This window comes from Mirounga leonina, unplaced genomic scaffold, assembly GCF_011800145.1.
Source record: "Mirounga leonina isolate KUSES-001 unplaced genomic scaffold, KU_Mleo_1.0 Mir_115, whole genome shotgun sequence".
NCBI lineage: Eukaryota > Metazoa > Chordata > Mammalia > Carnivora > Phocidae > Mirounga > Mirounga leonina.
This window is the reverse complement of record NW_023270268.1, coordinates 18,790,708-18,807,171: the sequence shown is the minus strand read 5'-3', so window position 1 is coordinate 18,807,171 and position 16,464 is coordinate 18,790,708. Positions and strand designations below refer to the sequence as shown.

Here is a 16,464-nt window from a genome sequence, read left to right as displayed (position 1 = left end):
CCAGAGTCTGCCAGTGTGGAAGCATCAAGAGTTTGGCTCTGTACCTCTTTAAGAGGAGGAACAGCACATGAGAACTTGAGGAAGCAGTGAAGAACCCTCAGTGGTCTGGGAGGCAGCTTGCCAGATTCCCTCTAGTCCCCACTTGGTTGGTTACCTGTGATACTGAAAAGATTTATCTATGCAATGGGAAGCCTCACATCGGTGTGATATGACTATAGAGGGAGAATGCTTTCCAGTTTCTTTGATTTGGTAGATGCTTTTATGCAGTGATAATTTTGCCATAATTTTTAGTTATAATAGCTGAAATATGTGGACTAAAGGGGACATGTAGGACAAACACAGGTGTTAAGGCTGTAAAACATTGGAGTAGTGATACAAACATTCTTAGACATGTATTTGAAATTTCAGTTACTAAAAAAATTAAGTTATTGAAACCTTTTTGATTAGCTTTTTTATCCTGTAAAATGAAATGTAATTCTAGCATATCTTAATAAATAATTAAAGGAGATATGGGGTTGCATTGATAAGGAATTAAATCATTTCATAATGAAGGGCAATTTTTCTTACTGAAAGACCAGTTTATGATTTTTTTCCCCTTGAACTAATAATAAACACCTAAGAGAGAGCCCCTTAGGAAAAAAATTTTTTTTTTACTTAGAAGTCCATTATAGAAAAATTAGACATGTCATTCAGAATTCTTAAGGGGACAGAATTTCAGTGCAAACATAATGTAGGTATTTGCTTAAAGGGAAATGACACCAATAATATAAAATAATCAACATGACAAAAAACTTCAAGTGATTTGTATTAGACTCTGAAATGAATTTTTGAAATTATTTATTTATTTATTTTTTAGATTCTATTTATTTGACAGAGCACAGGCAGGGGGAGCAGCAGAGGGAGGGGGAGAGAGAGAGAGAAGCAGCCTCTCCATTGAGCAGGGAGCCTGATGTGGGGCTCCATCCCAGGACTCTGGGATCATGACCCGAGCCAAAGGCAAACACTTAACCAACTTGAGCCACCCAAGCGCCCCAAATTTTTGTAATTATATTGTAAAATGACAGCAGTGTGTCCAGTAATTTTGGGTATTCACTTTATACAAAATAATGAACCAGTGGAAAGCTTGATTTGTGGTATTTTGGACAACTTTTTAGACTTACACAAATCTTAGCTGCTTTTTGCTTCATATTTTGTGCTGTGGAGATTTTAAAAATAGAATAAAACTTAAATAATAATGATATCCACTAACCTGATGTGAATATGATTGTTCTCATTTTACAGGTAAGACAAGCTTAAAATAATTAAGTAGCTTGCCAAAGGGTACTTGGCTCTTCAGTGGTGAAGCTTCTCTTTAGGTCCTGGCCTTCAAAGCCTTTATGCCTAACCATTATACTCTGCTGCCTCTTGTAGTAGCTCTGTGAATTGTAGGCTTCACTGCAAGTTGTTGCTTGTTAAATTTTTTTTTTTTTTTAAGATTTTATTTATTTATTTGACAGGGAGAGAGAAAGCACAAGCAGGCAGAGAGGCAGGCAGAGGGAGAGGGAGAAGCAGTTTCCCCGCTGAACGAGGAGCCCGATGCGGGACTCAATCCCAGGACCCTGGGATCATGACCTGAGCCGAAGGCAGCCGCTTAACCGACTGAGCCACCCAGGCGCCCCATTGCTTGTTAAATTTTACTCAACAAAACTGTATTTAAATTTTTAAAAGATAGGCTTATTTCCAAAAAAGAAAAAAAGATAGGCTTATTTTACAACCTGGCTACTGGTAATGTTTCATCAGGCTGGCCATTTATTTCTAGATGTTCTCCAACATAGGTTTGATCATCGTGGCATTCCTCTTTTGAAAATTTAAGGCCTCCAGTTGTTCTTTGAAGAATGAAGTGCCGGAAATGATACATATGAAATTTATTTGATATAAATTTCTTACAACCTGATTCCAGTCTACTGTGTCCCCATTTTATTGTTTCTCCCCCCATTACTTAATATATTCAGTCTACTGTCTGGAATATTTCCTCTCCCAGTTTCTGTCCTTATTATTCTTCAAGACTCAGATAAAAATGATTCATTCCACACAACTCTCATCTGTGTCCCATGGCATATAATTCTTCACAACATTTATCACATTCATTTAGAGTCATTTGTGTCTGTCACTGCAACAGATTAAGTTCCTTAAAATCTGGTTGTTTTATTTTTATTTCTTGTGCCTAACACCAGGAAATAACTTAATTTGAATGAGTACTGAAGCAAATTACAGCATTTGATTAGTAGTACAGTAGTTGTGTAAATGTTACCAGGGCATTCTTTAGATATTAACATTTAGTCACTGAGAAATTATTATAGTCAAGTTGTTGAAGTGTGACTAAACCACAAAGTCTGTTCTAATTTTTTGTTGGTAAAAAACAAAACAATTTCTGGTATTTTATGTTAAATGTAATACTTATCCTTAAGATTTTATTATTTATTTATTTGAGAGAGCACGCGCGTGAGAGAGCACAAGCAGGGAGGGGCAGAGGGAGAGAAGCAGGCTCCCCGCTGAGCAGGGAGCTCCACATGGGGCTGCATCCCAGGACCCCGAGATCACAACTTGAGCCAAACGAATGCAGACGCTTAACCACCTGAGCCACCCAGGCGCCCTTATCCTTAAGATTTTATTTTATTTTTTAAAAATATTTATTTATTTGACAGAGAGAGAGACAGCTGGAGAGGGAACCCAAGCAGGGGGAGTGGGAGAGGGAGAGGCAGACTTCCCACTGAGCAGGGAGCCCGACGTGGGGCTCCATCCCAGGACCCTGGGATCATGACCTGAGCCGAAGGCAGATGCCCAACGACTGAGCCACCCAGGCGCCCCATCCTTAAGATTTTAAATACAGGTTTAATTTTTAAGAAAATGCAGTGTACCTAGTGATTTAAAATTTAGATCAGTTTTACAGTATGAGAAGATGGAATCATCGTTTGGATGTTTGCCGATGTTAGTTGAAGCATTTGCTAGTAAAGACATGGAGGTGCTGTATTATAGATAGGTGTAAGTTACTTTTGCATAAAATGTTAGAGTAATAACCACCATCAGAAAAAAGGACTTGAAAAATTTTGACTAAAATTATATGCTGGGCATTTATGTGTCCATGTGCATAACCTTGAATTAGAATGTGTTGGAGATACAAGCGTGATACATGCTCTTCACATAGAATGACAAAACAAGTAGTGAACAAGACACTGTATATTAGAGTTTATTAGTGACCTAAGTTATGCATTTGTTTATTATTTTTATTATCTCCTTTCATCTAAAATTTTTGTCATGTGATTGCAGCAGTATCTAATCCTGCCCCTGTTTGGGCACATCTATAACTGCTTGCTTTCAGTAGTTGGAGGGGAAGCGAGATTAGCAAATTTGCCTGGGGGCTGGGTTGGGGGAGGATGGGAGAATGAAAACCCTCCAGCAATTCTGACAAACTCTAGAAACCCTGAGGGGCAGCCCCTCCCTCTATTCTTCCTTGAGGTAAAATGTGGGAAAGAAGTAAAATGTGAGGGTTTTTACAGATTGAGGGAGCAGAAGGGGGGAAAGGTTAGAGGCCTTTGGGAGATCTAAATTGAGCTGAGAGAAGGCAAAGGAAAAAGAATTGAAGAAAGGGAAGGGGTCTAGAAGAGAGATTACATATTTCTTGAGGTTAGAAATGGGGTCGTGTGTGTTTCTCCCTACAGGCTTAATTTGGTTCCTTGTACATATAAGAAACCTCTGAAAGAGAAAGAAAAAAGGAAAGGAGATTGGTCTCTTCCAGAGAGTTCGTGACCATTAGCATGGATTGATGGGCTCTGCTGGTTCTGGGTCTCTAAGACCAGGAGTCCTAGAGTTTGACATTATTTCAGAATGTCTGTACAGAAGCCCTGGCATTGTTAGAATATGCTATATGTTTTCCTTCTTCCTTGTCTCCTTTTTATTACTTAGCTAGCTACATACCTGGAATTTTGGCTCTAGAATAATTTAAAGATTATTTTTGCTAAGAAAATATCTCTGGAAAAAGTCATGTCTATATGATTCTTTAAAACTACTTCCTGGCCCTTTAGAACCCTCTGTTTCTTTTTTTTAAATTGAGGTATATGGGTACATGACATTGGTTTCAGGTGTACAATATAGTGATTCAGTATTCGCGTAGTTGACCCTTGAAAAACACAGGTTTGAACTGTGTGGGTCCACTTAAAAATGGATTTTTTTAAAAACAGTTCTATAATTGTATTTTCCTTATCATTTTCTTAATAATATTTTCTTTTCTCTAGCTTATTTGTGAGAAAACATTAGATACATAGAAATGTACAAAATATGTGTTAACCAACTGTTTGTTATTGGTAAGGCTTCCTTCCGGTCAACAGTAGGCTATTAGTAGTTAAGCTTTGGGGGGTGAAAAGTTATATGTGGATTTTCAATTGTGTGTGTTGGGGGGATAGGGACCCCTCACCCTCATGTTCAGTGGTCAACCATTGTGAAATGATCACCACAGTGGGTAGTTACCATCTGCCCACCATACATGGTTACAGAATTCTTTTTCTTATGATGAGAACTTTGAAGATTTACTCTCTTAGCAACTTTCAGATTTGCAGTATGGTATTATTAACTATGGTCGCCATGCTGTACATTAATTTCTATGATTTATTTATTTTATAACTGGAAATTTGTACCTCTTGACCCCCATCACCCATTTCTCCTACCACGCCCTCCATCCCTGCCCCTGCTCTGGCAACCACCAGTCAGTTCTCTGTATCTATGATTTTTTTTTTTTTTAAGATTTATTTGTTTATTTTAGAAAGGGAGGAGGGGGAGAGGGAGAGAGAAAATCTCAATTAGACTCCTCACTGAGCGCGGAGCCAGACATGGGGCTCTATCTCACAACCCCAAGATCTTGACCTGAGTTGAAACCAAAGAGTCAGTTACTCAACCAACTGAGCCGCCACCTCCCTTCCTGGAAATAAACATAGATCCCTTTTAAGCTATTGACTTTTTAGGTTTCTTTTAGAACATCTTAGCCCATTCCCTGAGAATACAACATTAAATCAGTACCTGTAAGAAACGCCACACCTTCAGTTATAAAAACAGCAAGCAATCTGCCCTGTGCCTGGCCCCAAGGTAGGTGGTGGAGCAGCTGCACAAATGAGAAAACTTGCTCTCTTGAAGCTTCAGACATTTTTATTTTTATTTTTTTTAAAGATTTTATTTATTTATTCATGAGAGACAGAGAGAGAGAGGCAGAGGGAGAAGCAGGCTCCCAAGGAGCAGGGAGCCCGATGCGGGACTCGATCCCAGGACCCTGGGATCATGACCTGAGCTGAAGGCAGACGCTCAACCATCTGAGCCACCCAGGCGCCCGAAGCTTCAGACATTTTTAAAAATGAGATATAGTTGACATATAACATTAGTTTCAGGTGTATAGCATAATTTAATATTTGCGTATATTGTAGAATGATCGCCACGATAAATCCAGTTAACATGTTACCACACAGTTATAAATTTTTGTGTGTGTGATTAGAACTTTTAAGATCTACTTTCTTAGCAACTTTCAGTTACATAATGCAGTATATTATTAACTGAGTCTCACCATGCTATACATTACTGACTTATTTTATAACTGAAGTTTGTACCTTTTAACCCCCACCCCAGCCTCTGGTAATCTAGTGAGTTCTTTTTTTTTTTTTTTTAAGATTCCACATATAAGTAAAATCAAATGATAACTTGTCTTTCTCTGACGTTTCACTTAGCATAATGTCTTTAAGATCCATGCATGTTGTTGCCCATGGCCAGATTTCATTCTTTTTTTTTTTTTAAAGATTTTATTTGGGGCGCCTGGGTGGCTCAGTTGGTTAAGCGGCTGCCTTCGGCTCAGGTCATGATCCTGGAGTCCCTGGATCGAGTCCCGCATCGGGCTCCCTGCTCGGCAGGGAGTCTGCTTCTCCCTCTGACCCTCCTCCCTCTCATGCTCTCTGTCTCTCATTCTCTCTCTCTCAAATAAATAAATAAAATCTTAAAAAAAAAAAAGATTTTATTTATTTATTTGACAGAGCGAGAGATAGCGAGAGCAGGAACACAAGCAGGGGGAATGGGAGAGGGAGAAGCAGGCTTCCCGCTGAGCAGGGAGCCCGATGTGGGGCTCGATCCCAGGACCCTGGGATCATGACTTGAGCCGAAGGCAGACGCTTAACGACTGAGCCACCCAGGCGCCCCTGATTTCATTCTTTTTTATGAAGTTGAATAATATTTCCTTGAATGTATGTATGTATGTATATATTTATGGCTGTATCTGTCTAATCTATCTATCTATACACACCCTGCATTTTCTTTATCCTTTTGTCCTTTGATGGACACTTAGGTTGTTTCTGTATCTTGGCTTTTAATAAATAGCACTGCAATGAACACAGGGTACAGATACCTTTTTGAATTAATGTTTTCATTTTCTTTGGATAAATATTTCATGTGTCTTGGCCATCGTAAATAATGCTGCAGTGAACATGGGGGTGCATATATCTCTTCAAATTGGTGTTTTCACTTTCTTTGAATACATACCCAGAAGTAGAATTGCTGGATTATATGGTAGTTTAATTTTTAATATTTTGAAGAACCTCCATACTGTTTTCCATAGTGGCTGCACCGATTTGCATTCCCACCAACAGTGCACAAGGTGTAGAACCCTCTATTTCTTAAATGCATGTGCTTGATCTCTGAGTCATGCTTGGTCCTAGTTCAGTAAGCCTTTCAGGATGATGTTCAAATTTATTCTAAATCCTTTATTTGAAGTCATCTTATATCCCCTTCACAGAGAACCATTGACAGGTATAGAGGGCCTTGGTCATTGCATATCATATAAATAGATTTAGGGTTCACAAATGGCAGCCTTCTTTGCCCAGTCCCCATTATACACAAAGATAAAAATCACAAATAACAAAGAATTGTAATGTTTATAACCATCAGTAATTTTTTTGGCAAGCTGAAATCTGTTGAAATAGAACCATGTAAAAAATATTTAGGTTTAGAAAACAGAACAGAATGAGGAGTAGTGTGAGTAAATACTGGAGTGGGGGCAGGTTTGGGGTTTGGGATGTATGGAAGCTCTTCATGAGAGAACACTGCGATGCCTGGAGCAGTGGATTAGCTGCTGCTTTTTCTGGTCCTCTTGCCTTGTTAGTGTTCCCCGTCCGCCTAGATGTGGAGCCTCTCGCTGCCTGAGTGATGATGCCTTGCCGTTGCGCGCTCTCTCCGTGTCATGCGGAAGGGAATGTGTGGAGCCAGATGACGTCACAGTTGGAGCACCGAAGTCACAGCATTAGATCCCCCACGGAGCTGTTGGTCATGGAACAAGAGCAGTAATAGCTAACTCTTTAAGTAAGCTGTTACTGTGGGTCAAACTTTGTTCTAAGGGCTTTAAATGTAGAAACGGATTTAAAATTTAAACCATTCCTATTGGTGAGTACTGCCTGCCATTTTACAGATGATGAAATCCAGAATGGGTTATATATATATATATATATATGGAGGAACCAGGATAGGAGCTCAGGCAGTCTGGCTCCAGGGCCTTTGCTCTCGACCACTTCACTTTGGGGAGAATTAAGGAGTTCAGTTGGATACCACTTCTGTTATTAAGTAAGACTCTTTATTTATGTGCAAGTAACAAAAGTCTAATTCTAACTCCTTTGAATAAAAAGATGAGATCATTATAAGGATATCCAAGTATGTGAATGATAACTCAAGAACTGAAATGTTCTGGGTACCAGAAACAGCAGAAGCCAGGGATTCTTTCTCTCGTCTCTGCTTTTCTCTGCAAATGTGCTTTATTTTTTTCTCATAATGCAAACTGCTGCTGGCTGCCCCATAGCCTGCCTGGAGGAACATGGCCTCAGATACGCAGAAAAAAAAAAAATCACCCCCCCCCCCCCCCGCCTTTTTTTTGACAGTTCTGAAACTTCTGGGTAAGGGGCCAGTTAGTAAGTTAGTACAGCTTGATTGACTTCTGGACCAACCAGCTAGCTTAGTAAAAAAGGGTCCAAATGTCACCAATGTTGATAGTTAATTTAACAAAATAGAAATTGGTTTCTTTTCTTTTTTTTTTTTTTTAAAGATTTTATTTATTTAAGAGAGAGAGAATGAGAGAGAGCAAGCACATGAGAGGGGGAAGGGTCAGAGGGAGAAGCAGACTCCCCGCCAAGCAGGGAGCCCGATGCGGGACTCGATCCAGGGACTCCAGGATCATGACCTGAGCCGAAGGCAGTCGCTTAACCAACTGAGCCACCCAGGTGCCCTAGAAATTGGTTTCTAATAGAAGAAACCTATTCACTTAGATTTTAATAACTGGCCATTTGATTTTCTTCAGTACTCTAAGCTCTGTGAGAATAGGGACCATGCCAGCCACCTAGCACAGTGCTTGGAAAATGGCAACTGCTCATATGTTTACTGAATGAATGAAGGAATAAATAAATAATTTTCCTGAAGAAGGAACACTTTAAAAATAGAATTTAGTTTTCTGATCATTGTCCATGTACAGATATTCTGCTGGACCAAAACATGATTTTTAGCAAGGGAGAAGGGACTGTATTTTTCCTGGGGTGTGGAAACCTAGAAGGGAAAATATAAAATACTAATTTTAACTATATAGTACCACATCTCCTTTTGGTTTTTTTCCCTGTCTTTTCTCCCTTTTTCCTCAATGTCTGTATGTTTGTCTCACAGAGCTTCCTTTTATTCTATCAAACTCCTTCATTTCTCTTTGCATAGTATAAAATGAAGATTTTATTTTCTGTTTTTTAAATACAGGTTTTGTGCTGCCTATTCCTAACCTAAAAAAAAAAAAAGTCATATATAAAAAAGTTAGAAGTTAATAGACTATCCCATTGGGGAAGATTTGTTTCCTAGGCACCTTTGGGAGCAGCTACATTAATGAATTTAATTTGGTTTATTATTTTAGATAATAAATTGTTTTCCCCCCATTTTTAGAATATTAATACAAAGTTAGGTTGGAAGATATAAGTAGTGATTCAGAAAGCCACATGAGGTCTGAAAGCCACCCTGAAGCAGTAGTTACAAAATATTAATTTAATGCATTAGAGAAGTATGTTGGATAGCAGTGTTAGCAAAGCAGAAGAGAGTGTCACTTCTTGTATTTTCAGCAAATTTTGTTGTCTTTATAAAGAAAATTATAGGCATGAGTGTGAAGAAAGAAGCTGAGTTAAGATGCTGAAAGTTTTATACCCAAAAACTCCCAACTTTTGATAGATGACCTAACAGGTTAATTCTTGGTCCATGTGCCGACATTTTTTGAAATGTCATAGGAACAAGGCCTTTACAGTTTCTTTATGAGCCCCACACAGCTTCATTATTATGTAGTTGTGCAGTTATCTTTGCTATAATAAAAGCTTGGTGTTTTTATTTTTTATTTTTAGATTTTTATTTATTTAGAGAGAGTGTGCATGTGCACACGTGTGCAAACAGGGAGAGGGAGAGAATTCCAAGCAGACTCTGCACTGAGCCCGACGTGGGGCTCGATCTCATGAGCCTGAGATCATGACCTGAGCCAAAGTAAAGAGTCAGATGTATTAACTGACTGATCCACCCAGCACCCCCTATAAATGTTTTTTAAATTAAAATATTTACACAATGGGAGATTTCAATTTGGGGAAAATGTCTTTAAATATGATAAACTCAGTTTTGGGGGTAACAGTGGTTATAGTAATTAGTTGGTTTTGGGTTTCCTTTATGAAATCATCTTTTATTTCTGCCCAGTCTCTTAAAGGCTTTAAAAAAAGGGATGTACAGGGGTGCCTGGGTGGCTCAGTCGGTTAAGTGTCTGCCTTTGGCTCAGGTCATGATCCCAGGGTCCTGGGATTGAGTTCTGCATAGGGCTCCTTGCTCGCCAGGGAGCCCTTCTCCCTCTGCCTGCCACTCCCCCTGCTTTCTCTCTCTCTCTGACAAATAAATAAATAAAATCTTAAAAAAAAAATAGTTTCCCATTTCATTTATTGCTCATAAGTTTTCACCTATAGTGCATTTCACTTGTTAAGCATCAGGTATTTTCCATGTGTTAGGAACTGTATTGGGGGATACCTGTAAATGAGATGGACTAGGTCCAGGCCTTTTTGGAGCTCTTAGCCTGGGAGAACAAGAGATTTTAAAGAAATAAAGGGGCTCTAAATGTTACTCTGAAAATGGCAAAGTGTTTCTGTTCTGGTGAGAGGCAATTCTTTTGTTCTTTCTCCCAAAGAGCAATATTGGCTGTTCTTGGACATTTTAGAGCTGAAAGGGAACTTAGGTCTAGTTCATATCTTCATTTTATAAATGAGAACACTCAGATCTAGGGAGGTGATGTGACTTTCCTAAAATGGCGCAGCTGAGGACTGGTATGGGTGGGGATAGAACACCAGTTTTCTGATTACTGCCCATGCATGAGTGAGTCACATGACAAGATCATGCACAGAATCCATTCAGCCCACTTTCATTGATCTGCTTTATGCTCTCTTTGTGCTAGATTGCTGGGATTACTCAAAATGAAGACAATAAAGCTCATATTAAGTAGTTCGCATTCTAGAGCAAAAGACAGGCATTTTGGGGAAAAATACATAAAGGAGTTACTTGTTTAGCATATTGATTAAGATGGCAGGTCTTGGAATCAGACTAAGTTATGTAAATTTGGGAGGAACACAAATATTTGTACAAGGATAACAGTGCTTATCTCATAGGTTTTGAGGATTTAAAAATATATTGTACATAAATTACTTGGAACAGTGCCCTGATCGTAGTAAGATCACAGTTCACAATAGCTGTTATTACTTTAAAAAGCATTTTTTTTTTTTTAAAGATTTTATTTATTTTTCAACAGAGGGAGAGAGACAGCAAGAGAGGGAACACAAGCAGGGGGAGTGGGAGAGGGAGAAGCAAGCTCCCCACTGAGCAGGGAGCCCGATGTGGGACTCGATCCCAGGACCCTGGGATCATGACCTGAGCCGAAGGCAGACGCTTAACGACTGAGCCACCCAGGCGCCCTAAAAAGCATTCTTTAAAAAAAAAAAAAAATATATATATATATATATATATATATATATATATACACACACACACTATTTTACAGATCAGGAAGTTGAAGCATAAAGAAGTAAAGTAACTTGTCCATGATCACACAGCTAGAAAATTTGGGAGCCAGGATTTAAAAGCAAGGAATCTAAACAAGTCCTCTGTTTAGACTTAAGGGGCTGAGTCAGAGAGTATCTTTCTGACCTACCACCAGTACTCGGAAAGCTCTCAAAATTCTAAGCATCCCATGATGTTGGTGTCACACAGATAGTAATATGTTAACTGTTGAAGTATTTAGTGATATATTTGCTTTCTTCTGAAGTGAGGAGGGGCTAAGTTTTGGGAATGTTGCCCAGTATATCCAAGTCCAATTTGCCGTGTATTTTTATTTTTAGCATTGGCTGATCCCACCTTGAAATTCAGAGGGTTTATGATATGTTAAAAATCATAAGTGTCTTAAAAAAAAAATCATAAGTGTCTTGTTGCATTTTATTAAGCATTGAACATAGTTTGTATTTGGTTGGTTTTGGTCTTTGGCTTTTTGTTTTTTTAATTAGGGAAGTAGCTTACATATGTTTGAGCAAGAATGGTTTATTTGATAAGTGTCATTTCTATCAACTTCAGTCTTTTGAGGAACTTTGGGCATAGAGAAAATTAAGTAATATGTGGTATGTGCTTTCAATAGAATATAGAGTCTGGTAATTTGGAGAATTGAGAATCTTTATCATTCTGTTGAAAATTTTCCCTTTTTTTCCATGGTATTGCTCTTTTCTACAAATTGATAGTTTTAAGTCCCTGCAGGAGAAGCTTTTCATATTGATTAGTGATTTAGTAAGTGGTAGCTGGTACATGACTTTTAAAATATTTAATATGAGCTTCTTTTAAGCAGCATATAGTTGGGAGTTGCTGTTTTCCAGCCTGACGGTCTGCCATTAAATTGGAGTGTTTCAGCCATTTATGTTTAATGTTACTGTTGATGTGAATGGATTTAAATCTTCTGTCTTAATGTTTGTTTTCTGTTTGTTCCATCTGTTCTTTATTCCTGGTCTCCATTTTTCACACTTTATTTTGGATTGAGGTGGGGTTTTTTTTAATTTGTTTTTTTGATCAATGTATGACTTGTTGGGTTAGTAACTATAACTTCTTGTTTTGTTTTTTAGTAGTTGGTATAGAGTTTATAGAACACATCTTTAGCATATTACACCTTCAAGTGATATTATGCCCCTTCTTTATAGTACAGGATCCTTCAACATTTCTTGCTTCCAACCAGTGTGCTTTTGTTTCATAAATTTTATTTCTACATGTTATAAACCCTACAATACTTTGTTGCTGTTTTTGCTTTAAACACTTAATTATCTTTTAAAGGGATTTAAGAAATAATTAAAATTTATCTTTTCCACAAATTTATTACCATTTCTGGTGTTCTTTATTCCTTTGTGTAGTTTCAGATATACACTTCATTTCCTTCCACTTGAGAGACTATCTTTAACATTTCTTAAAATCAGGTCTGCTGATGATAAATTCTTTAGGTTTTTGTATGCCTGAAAAAAAATCTTTATTTTGCCTTTGTTTTTGAAACATTTTTGCAGGGTATAGAATTCTAGAGAGACCGTTTTAACATATTTTTTCTGACCCTTTCCCTTTTTGTATTTAGGCTGTTTGAAGTTGTTCCACAGATCACTGATGCTCACTTCCAGCATCTTTTGTGTGTGTGTCTGTTTTGAGTATTTTCTGTTGCTGTGTTTTCAGGTTTATTCATCTTTTCTTTTGCAGTGTCTAACATACTCTTATTCCCATCCAGTGTATTTTTCATCTCATGTATTTTTCATCTGAACGTTTAATTTTTGGGTATTTTTATAATTTCCATGCCTGTACCTAACACATTCAGGCATTTGTCTTATCATTTTGAACTTACCGAATAGTTATAACAACAGTTTACTCTCTTTGTCCATTAATTTTATTATCTCTGTCATTTCTGGATTTTTTTAATGTTGATTGGTTTTTCTCCTCACATTTTTAAACTCCTTTCCATATCTGGGAATTTTTTATTGAATACCATACACTGTGAATTGTAACCTTTTTGGGTGCTGGATATTTTTGTATTTTTAAATCTATTCTTTGGTTTGCAGTTAAGTTCAGATGTATTTAAGTTACTTGGAAATAGTCTGATCCTTTTGAGACCTGCTTTTAAGCTTTGTTAAGAGTGATCAGAACAGTAATGAAAGCTAACTTTTCACTTCTACTGAGGCAATACCAATCTTAGTATTTTACCCAGTGCCCTGGAAATTGAGGTTTTTCTTCTCTAACTAGTGGGAATACAAACTATTCTTAATCATGAGGTACCCCTGGAAATTGTTCCCTCTGTTCCTGCTGGGTATTCTTTCCCTGGCACTGGGTAGTGCTGTGTCCTCTCACACATGTGCTGATCAGTACTTAGCCACATACTTGCAGGGGACCTTTTACAGATCTCTGGAGTTCTCTTGCTGTGCAGCTCTTTCTTTTCTAGTACTTGTGAGCTCTACCCACTGGGGTTGCCCATCCCTACACTGCAGGGGCAATTGTTGGTCTTCCTGTGTTTGTTTTTCTTTCTCAGGAATCACTGCCTTGAGCTGAGCTGCCTTGATGTCCACTGTCTACAAACTATTGTTTCAGATATTTTGGGTTTTTTAATTGTTTAAGGTGGTAGGGTAAATTTGGTTCCTGTTATTCCATCTTGGCCAGAAGCTTGACCCATGACATTTTTCTTGTAAATAAAACTCAGTCATTAGAAAATAGTACTTCTTTGTTATTCCAGCGTTTATACATTTATACTGATAATATTTACTTTTAGAAATGTTGGTGAACTGTTTGAAAAGATTGAAAGGATATAAGGAGTTATTGGAAGCATTAAACTCATCTTAAATGGCTTGTGCTTAAAATTTTATGTGTTATAATGAGTAAGAGATTTTATTTAAAATTCATGTTGATGGGGCACCTGGGTTGGCTCAGTTGGTTGGGCATCTGTCTTTGGCTCAGGTCATGATCCTGGGGTCCTGGTGTTGAGCCCTGAGTCAGGCTCCTTGTTCAGTGGGGAATCTGCTTCTCCCTCTCCCTCTGCCCCTTCCCCTGCTCGTGCTCTCTCTCTCAAATAAATGGATAAAATCTTAATGAATGAATGAATGAATAAAATTCATGTTGATATTTGGAGACTGATACTGTTTCTGGCCATATCAGCTGTACTTTGTGATTAGAATTTTTAATTGTTTTAGACTTGATTTTTTTTTTTAAGGGTTCTGAATCTCTGATTTATTAGACAGCATGGAAATAACAGGTTTAAATTATTTTACAAAAAGAGCTCAAGCTGCTCATAAACAGCAGCTGGGCTTTCTGGGGGTAAAAACAATTCTTCGGACTACCACACAAAGGACCCAAAGACTCCTCATCCTATACAAAGTCAGCATGAAAGGGCACACAGACGAGTTTTTTGTAAGACAGAAAACAGAGAAGTCCACATACTAAATAAGGTGTCCACAGTGACTATAACGCATCCCTTAGGGGATAAGTATGTATTTGTAGGAAGCAAAACAAAGCTTGCCATAGAGAAATCACTTTCACGAGATGATTAGGTGGACTTGGGTTTTGTTTCTGCATCTGTCACTTGGCGAATGAAGATACCATCTTCAGGATGTTCTGTGTCGTCCATTTCATACATATTCGACGATGCTGTTGCAAGCGTGGTCCCGTCATTACTGAAGGCCAGGGATGCAGTGCTCGTGGGGTACAGATGGAACTGGCATAGTCGTTTTTTGTTAAATGGATCCCAAATGTTTACAAATCCATCAGAGCCACCTGTAGCAAATGTATTGTGGATGTTGTGAAAGGAAATGGCATTGACTGGGTAAATCTGCTCGATACTGCTCTCCTTTAGTCTGTGACACTTGAAGGCATACTTCTTCTTCTGTACCTCAGGGCTTGGGTCCAAGTACTCAACTGCCACTCGGCCTTCAGTGGAGCTTAATACATTACCCTGCTTGTTTGCCGGATGCAGCGAGTCTGGTACTTGAGGCTGGACTCCCGGCGCTGCCGCACAGAGCCCATGTGCTGTAAGTCCCATGCCAGCACTCTGCAGCCTGCAGTGCCCACAATCAGCCGGTCTCCAGACACTGAGAAGGGTATACACCTTTTCAGGCTGAGAGAAGGTCCTTGCATTAAGGAGTTCTGGGATCCCACAACTTCACTGTCTGGTCCCAACTCCCTGTCACCATCATATTCACTTCAGGACAGTATTCAACACATCTGATAGGGGCATCATGGGTTCCAACGAGATTTTCTTGATCAGTGTTCACATCATGCATTTTCAGTTGATGGGCTAATTCCCCACTCCAGGCATGTGTTGGATCATAGAAGGCGCGGTCCGGGACGGCGCCGGTGTGCGGGTACTTGAGCCACATGGAGTTGGCCGGCACATCGTAGAGGCGCACTGACATGTCCCAGGAGGAGACCAGCAGGAGCTGGGAGGTGTTGGGGCTGAACTTCACTGAGGAGATGCCGTCCTCGGGTGGCTGGTTCAGTTTGAACTCGTTAGAACCGGTCATCTTGGGCTCCCCTCAGAAGCAACTTGGCTGCCACGGACCGCCGCCACCACCTCCTCGCTTCCCTCCGAGCACTCCTAGACTACTGATATTTTTTAATCCCTCTACTCATACTGGTTTAGGACTAGGTATGTGTTGAGTGCATATTAATTCTAATATAATTACAGCTCATTAGAAGAATTTATTGTTGATTATAGTAGAATTTAAATAGCTACGTTGTTACAGATTACATTTCTACTTCAAATTTCTGTTGGATATATAAATATACTTTAAATCTACTAAGGAGAAAATGTAAACATCATAAAATTATCTTTTATACTTTTTTATTTAAAAAAATTGCCTTTTCTAAACCAATGCCATTCAGTTCTGGGATTCTGGAGCCACATTTGCAGTCACCATTAACCAAAAAAACCACATGACTACTTTTGAACACAGTGTTGTACTGTACTATTCTGACACAAATTTGAAATCCTATGGGTTGGTGAGTGAAAATACGACATGCAGCTGCAAGTCCCAGTTTTATACCATTGTCCTAGATCTTTTTGTTTTGCGGAAGTGTGTTTGGGTGGTAGTGGTTTAGAGTTCCGGTAGGAGAGGGTTGATGGTGGGTGGTGAGGGGGTAACTGCTGTTGGAGGACAAAAAAGGAGTCTCTAAAAAGACTTTGAGGCACAGAACTTAGTACTTTGATTATTCTAGTGGTTGCTTATTTACCTTGAAACATTTATTGTAACTAGATGAAAGTAAATATGGTGTAACTTTTAGTTTGACTTAAATGGGAGGTGAATCTCAGGTTTAACAGGCTTTGTGTTAGGATCAGGTAAGAAAGTAGGTTTGAACTGTTTCATGGCCCACTGA

The 16,464-nt window shown here is 38.8% G+C and overlaps 1 protein-coding gene and 1 pseudogene across 2 annotated transcripts in view; one reads left to right on the top strand and one right to left on the bottom strand.

The window, feature by feature from the left end:
* UBE2E1 (ubiquitin conjugating enzyme E2 E1) overlaps positions 1 to 16,464 on the top strand; it is a 79,525-nt gene that overhangs the window by 24,928 nt on the left and 38,133 nt on the right. The gene's annotated exons all lie outside the window — the stretch shown is intronic.
* On the bottom strand, positions 14,292 to 15,611 carry LOC118003038 (annotated as a pseudogene).